This window comes from Corvus kubaryi, unplaced genomic scaffold, assembly GCF_017639235.1.
Source record: "Corvus kubaryi isolate FWS band 111438036 unplaced genomic scaffold, C.kubaryi_AGA036_p1.0 split3-73, whole genome shotgun sequence".
NCBI classification, from domain to species: domain Eukaryota; kingdom Metazoa; phylum Chordata; class Aves; order Passeriformes; family Corvidae; genus Corvus; species Corvus kubaryi.
Window position 1 is genome coordinate 36,581,521 of NW_024582091.1, and position 7,362 is coordinate 36,588,882.

The following is a 7,362-nucleotide window of genomic DNA, read 5'->3' on the forward strand; positions in this document are numbered from 1 at the left end:
AAGGCTTTAGGACTTTCCATCTGGAGATAATAATTTTATTACCCAGCTGTAAAATATCCACAACACTGCTAGTGGATCGTACGATTAATAGTAGGTTTAAAAACTTGCTGTACACAGTACTTCAGACTAAACTCACTGCAAGCTAAAAGCTTGTAACTGCAGGGCAAGGGACTGCACATGAGAGGTTTGGTGTCTCACTGCAGCTGTGACTTTCAGGAGAGCTCTCAGGGCAGCTGAGCACACAAGAGATACTCAACCCAGCAGCTGCACCACCCGAGGAGTCTCTGTCATCAGAAAGCACCTTGATGCTATATCATGACAGCATTCCCAAGCAGCAACACAAGGACAGCATGTTCCCACTTCCAGAGCAAATTAAATGATTTCTGCCCTTGTGTGGGATTGGTGGCAGGGGAAGGGCCGCCTCTGCCAGCCCATTTGGTTTTGAGACCTCCATCTGCTGTAATGCAACCTTCATGTAGCCCTCCAGAAGGACTGGGGAGGGCTGAAGGAGGAAATCGGGCTGAGCCCAGTTAGGGCAGAATCAGATGCCGGACAGGAGAAATGTGAGACTTGAGACAGCTTCAGCACCAAGACTCTGTATTTACAACAGTCAATTCAACTCCCTCACTAGCCTTTTTTTTCCATGGGGAAGCAGGAAAAACTAGCAGGGACACAGCCCTCAGTAACACGTCCTAACAGCTTCCAGCCTGGAGAAGGCTTTCACTCGTCTGACTCAGAGGGAAGGCAGAGCTACTGTCTGTGCAGATGTGCCTGCAGATATACCAGGTGGAAAAGGTGCAGTGCAAGTCCTGTACATGTCCTACAGAAATGAGGATGAGGTAACAATGATGGCAACACAGGAAGGTCACATTAATTTCTTAAGATTGCCCAAAGGGTCTGTGCCAAACCCAGAGTTTGAACCCTGGCACCTCCTGAAACCTGGGTGAGTAACCGTGAGTGCAGTGGAGGTTTACCTTGAGGAACACTATTGCTGCTACCTTTAATAAGTGCTTTAAGTGCTCTGTCAAAAGTGTTTAACAGCTATTTAGAAAGCAGAAGCAGAGAAGTGAGTGTATGGCATTAGTTAGCCATGCTGGCTTGCCTTTCTGGTCCCTGCTGTTAAGGGAGGCTGAGGAAAGACTACAGAGGTTTCAAAGGGGAGCCACAAAGCTGGCTTGTGGGCTGCCAAGCAGACTGTAGGAGGGGAGACATACATAAAGACCACAATTTATTCAAGTTACTGAAAAAAAGAAACCTGAAGTGATTTGGGTGTTTTGTACAAGTGTTAGCACACAGGATAAATATCTGAGAGTAGAGAGCTTTTAAACTTTTACTGACGAAGGTGTGACAAGATCCAATCACTGATAAATGTCCTTTGGTGGGAGAAACTCCAAATCACAGCCTGTAATCAGTGGTGAGTAGCTCACATGATTGACTTCAGGCTATGAAAGAATTCCTTCTCTCTGTCTCCAAGATATATTTTGATTACTTCCCTATCAACCTACTGCTTTCTGAAGTGTCAGAACTTGGTCACCAGTTGGAAACAGGACAATGACTGGGTAGACCACTGGCAAAAGGCACTAAACATTCTCAGCATTCTGCTTTGTGTATCTTCCCCTGGTGCTCAGGGTCACAGCAATAACCAGATTTGGGGTGGGAAAAGCATTTTTGTCCCAAAGATAGCCAAGCAGGATCTTGAGAGATTTTTTTTCCCTTTATCTTCAGCACGGATTGTAGTTTGCAGGCTGGAATTCCTCATTGTCAGGGGTCTTCAGGGTGCAGTACTTGGTTGTTCTTGTACCTGGTACAGAGCTTTTTCTCAAAAAATCTGAAACACTTATTATAACCAATGCTTAATATAACTGTAGTCTTTGGGACATGCAGGAATTCAAACAATTCTCTTGGGCCATTAAGCCCACCACCCAAGTAAACTTTTAAAACAAAGTCACACAAACTCCTTCTCAGCCACTGGCCCATCCTGACAATGCCTAAACTCCTCATGCAAGTACCCTGGCAGCGATGAGCATCTTGAAGTCTGTCTCATTTCTGTTCCCTATCAGAATCAAGAAAATGGAACTCTTTCTCCATATCTCCCTTTAATAACCTAATCTAGCTGGAGTTTCAAGAATATCCCAGTGTGAGCACACTGCACTCAAAATGCAATTTAAAACATAGCTGGACAAGAAAAACATAATTATGTTTCTGGTAAAGGGTTAAAATGTCCAACCGAGTTGTGGTCAGTTGACACAGGTTTAATTGTCCTTTCTCTGCCTGGGGGAATTTAAACTTCAGAGGAAGAAATCTTTGCTTCTGGCACTCTTCTGAGCACCAGTTAAAAGAACATTTTACAACTCGATAAATGCCAACATCAGTCATGGTACTGAAGAAAAGTGTAATGTCCACTCAGTGTGTTTGAAGGAAGAGCACTGACACAGCCTTTCTAATGTAAATTAAAGCCTGGGAACACTAAGTGAAAGTATTCAGATACCTGTCTGTAAATAGATTTGGAATACAGGAGTTTGGGCTTGGTTGTCATAGTGCTCCATCAGCTTGTCTTCACTTCTGCTGTTATCCACTGTCACACGCAGGGCTCCCCACTACACTGTGTGAGGAGCCTATCCCAGGACTAGCAAACAGCCATGGTCTTGTGCCTGGTAGCCCTTCTGTGAACTTGAAGATTAAAGTTTTCAGAAACAGCTGGATAAGAAAGAAACAGAGAAAGGCTATGCCAGAAGAAGAAACCTAAAATTATATTCAGTATGTGGTCACTTCTATAGGATGCCCATGAGAAATACCTAGTTTCTTACAAAATCTTTTGTCACAAATGAAGTTATTCAGTGAGAAGGAAAAAAACCAAAAACAAAACCTTAGGTGTAAACCAAGAATTATTGGCATGCCTCTTTCAGTCACGTTTTTAGCCTTTTATTTTTTAATGGGACATATCTAAGTGAGCTGTATGCATATACTCTGTTTCTCTTTAGCTTTTGAACCTACTCCTTGATTTGAAGCAAATTCAAGACATGACTGAAACCCTCAATGGTTTTCACTGCTAGAACATTATTCTGGAGGGGAGCTGAAAGGTGAAAAAGTACAAGGAGAGGGGACAGAAAATGTTAATATTGTTATGTTAAATCAGCCAAGAGATACATCTCTGTAAGAAGACTGACTTGATGTTTTGTACTCAGTGCTTTTATCTGACTTTCTCTTCCTTTCTGCAGCTAATACCCAGAGTTTCTGAAGGTCTGAGCCTCACTCATAGGCCCCTCCAATAGCAGTCTGTTCGTGTGACCCTTGCAGGAACCTCGCAGGAGCAATATATCCAAAGGTTGTCAAATTTGGTTCAAATCAGCCAACAAGTTCTGTGACTACTGAAGGGGAAAATATATTCAGGGTGCAGTTCAGACAAAAATAGAAAAGCTTGTCAGCCCTGAAGCCATGAACAAACCACCTGATACCAGCTGGAGTTAATGAGAGGAGGAGGGCTCAAGCTACTTTACCCATTCCAACATATTCCCCTTGAAATCGCAGGTTGAAATGCAGGCTAGTAGAAACTGGTTTATTGGTTTTAAGTTCTTCAACTTCTGCTTGTGATTCACCAATGAAGAGCAGGCTACAGCATGCAGGGAGGTTTGTTTGGCCAGCTGTGAGCCAGAGCAAGTCCAGACTCATGTAACCAGTCATCACTTTCTCACTGTTAATACAGCCATGCAGAGCTCTCTGTTGTTTTTCTTGGAAAGAGTGGGTAAGGATGGAGGTAATATGTGGATGAAATATAGTTTCAGGACAGCAAACATCATTTGATCAGCATGTGGAAAGGCATGGGAGAGGATCATCTGCACTGTGCTATCATACATAGAGATCGCTGTATCCTGGTGCTCTAAATACTAGAGATATATTTAAAAGGTTGCAAATTGATAAATAACTTTCATGTCCAACATTACAGGGTAAGAATCTTGTTACTGACCATTCATGACAGTCAAAGTGCATTCATTTAAAAAGGCACATTTGTTCTTTTTATGCATGTTTTCTGTGCCCTTACATATTTCAAAAAGACTTAGAAGAAGAAAGAATTAAAACATCATTTTCTAGGCAATGCAATCTAAATAATTATAGTAATAATTATGTTTGCTGTCTGCTTCTGGGGTGTAAATATAACCCATGCTACCATGTAATAGAAGTTAATTTTAAACAGTGCACATTTACACAGCTCATGTGAGGTCTGATTCTATTTTCAGTTATTAGCCATGAAAGCTACCACTGTACAAGCTCTCAGTTCAGTGACAACCATTTGGAGGGTAATTGCGTGACTTTCATTAGCTCAGTGCCACATGTCAGCTAAGGCATGCAGCCATTGCTCAGGAGTAGCTCTGTGTCTGATTGCAGTGTTCCGTTAGACTTCTGCTGAGGAAATTTCTGCTGGCTCTGTTTGTGTTTACACTAATGACTTTATACACTGTCAAAGAAGAGAAAAGGAGCCTTATCCAAGTACAGTTTTCTCATATTTCATCCTCTGGATCCCTTCACACTTCCTGAGCTATGTGATTATAACCTACGTATCTGGATATGAAGGGAGCCTACAAGGAAAGACACAGGGACCTTTTTACAAGAGCAGCATGTAGTTACAGGATGAGGGGAAGTGGATTAAACCTAAAAGAGAGTAGGTTTAGATTTGATATTAGGAAATAATACTTTACAGTTAAGGTGATGTGGCACTAGAACAAGTTGCCCAGAAAAGTTGTGGATGCCCTGTCCCTGGAAATGTTCAAGGCCAGGCTGGAGAACTGGAATTCAGAGCAGCCTGGTCTAGTGGAAGGGGGTCAGAACTAGGTGATCATTAAGTTCTCTTCCAACCCAAACCATTCTATGATCCTATGATTCTACACAGAGCGAGTAGGCAAACACAGCAGGTGGATCAGGCTCTACACAGATGTTTTGCAAAGCTGTATTCCTGTCTGGGAAATCACTGATCTCCTGTCTGGGAGATCTTCAGTGCTGCAACAAGAGGTGAGGATTGGAATCAAGTATGAAGAAAGGTGAGTATAAGTGGCAGTATAGCACCTTCAAAACTCAATATAATTTAAATCAATTTAACATTTCCCTCCAAACTGATGAAATATTACTTTTGGCACAATGTATGCACACTTCCCTCTGCCTTTGCAGCCAGCCTGCACTCCCTGTGATTTTCAATTGACTGCATGTTTGACAGCCATGTCACCTTCTCTGACATCTAAGTAGGCATTTCCTTCAATCCCTGACCAGCAACTTGACAAGCAGTGCATCAAGAAGATGAAAAGGCAATGGTTTTACGAGTAAAGGACAAAGAAATGCAATAAAAGCTGTCCCTGTTACTGATCATGAGGCTCTCTGGTGGACTCAGCTTATGTTAATGTTGCTAAAGTTGCAATGCTGAAAAGCTGGAAATTATCAAAAGTGAGGAGCCATGCTGCTGATCATCTGCAAACAGCCTGGGAAGTCAGTGGCTACATGCTGGACTGGCTGATGGGGCTACTGGGGCAGCTGTGCTGACTGGGTGCTGGGGAGGGACAGACACAGAGAAGCGGGGGGGTCGGGGGGGGGGGAAGGGAAACTCCCACGGCAATACCAGCATGCTCTAATAAAACCCAGAGCTCTGGCGCCTGGGCAGATGCTCTTGTTTTTCAGAGAGTGTGGCACATGGCAGGGTTGTTGATGGTGCTGCCTGGCCGAATACAAAGAGCTCCTTGTAGGGCTGCCTGTAGGGTGGCTTGTCCTGGAGTGCTGCCACGCTGGCTGTGTTTTCTGGTCTCAATCACCTGGTCACTTGCTCGTGAGTTTACCCATGCCTCTGGCCACCATGATTTTAACTAGAATACCGCAACATCAGCTATTAAAAGGAAGTATTTGGGTGAGGGGCATGAACAGTGGCAAGAGGCTGTTAGGACTCCCTGCCTCCCAAGGAGTCAAGGAGGCACTGCTGGGCTCTCAGAAAGGCCACAGGGCTGCACTCCACACGGGCACACAGGGAGAAGCCCACATGTGGGTCTGGCCTGTTCCAGGGCCAGTGCCAGCTGCTGTGGCGATGCGATTCTAATGCCCCCAGCATCCCCATGGCAGGGACAGGGGGGAGCATGGGATCTGCCAGTGATGGCTGGTGGTGGGAGGAGAAAGGGGAGGTAAATGAGCGCCCCATGAACCAGCTTGGGAACTGGCGGCCGTCTTAAGAGCCTGGCCTCTGCTGCCACTGGGATCAAGGAAGATATAGTGGCTAGAGTTTGTCAAGGGGCTGAGCTCCTGTACCCCTGCTGCCCTGCCAGGGCCTCTGCAGGGGTGGGATGGGGACACCTGAGCGGCTGCTGTCAACTCCTCACACCACTACAGCCTTTTACTTACTCCCTTTGGCCCCTTTTACTTGGGGCCAAGGGGAGTCACGTCCTGGGAGCACCTGTTTCTTGGCCTTACAGAGGAGGAAACTCTGAAGGGCTGTCTTGGATGCAGAGGCATGCAAAACCAGAGTGCAAAGCTGCAAGAGGGATCCAGGTTCTAATTTTCATCTCTGTTAGGTTAACTGAATCTTCCCAGCAAAATGATCTATGGAACCTTAAAACTGGTATCCCCAAAGTGGAACAATTTGCTTTAGTATGGAGCACTCCCAGCTCCTGATGAACTCATCAAGACTTGACCAAGGGCAACACTCCTGGAAACAGGTAGATGGCTTGTAAAAAAATTGCTTGGCTGTCAGCATCGTGTCAGGAAACACTGTCCTGTGCATCAGTCACCTCCACAGGCACAGCTGCTCTGGGTGGGCACTACACAGCACCACACCTTTGCATATGGTTAATCTGTGAAAGTGCCATCAGGAACAATGAGCAGGGTGACCAGAAGACTCAAGTGCATGTAGCAGCGTGCTTTTCTGTCCTGTCATACTCTTTTTCCTTGACCTCTCTGTCCCTGACTGCACAAGCTGTCCTGGTTTGCACAAGCTGTCCTGGTTTGCACACCCCCACATACCAAATTTGCAGCAAGTCACACTAATGTGGTCTCACATGTCAAATCCCCAGGTGTTAAAGCCTCTCCTACACATCCCAGCTCCCTATACTTTAAGCAGCTGGTCAACCAGATCTGTGACCCACTGAGCAGCTGCAACTGCTGAAAGGGACCTCAGCAGCAGGTGCTGCTCTGCAGGTGTTTGTGATACTGGGCATGTGGGAGAAGGGAAGAGATGGCAAAGGGGAGAAAAAGCAAGACATGCATCATCTACTTCCCTAGTCTTATGTTCAGCCCATGAGACCTGACTGCTGTTGCCAGCATGACTACATAGGGACTGAGTATGATGATGGAGGTACTGCAGGAAGACTTAAGAGAGTCATGAATCTCCCTTCACTG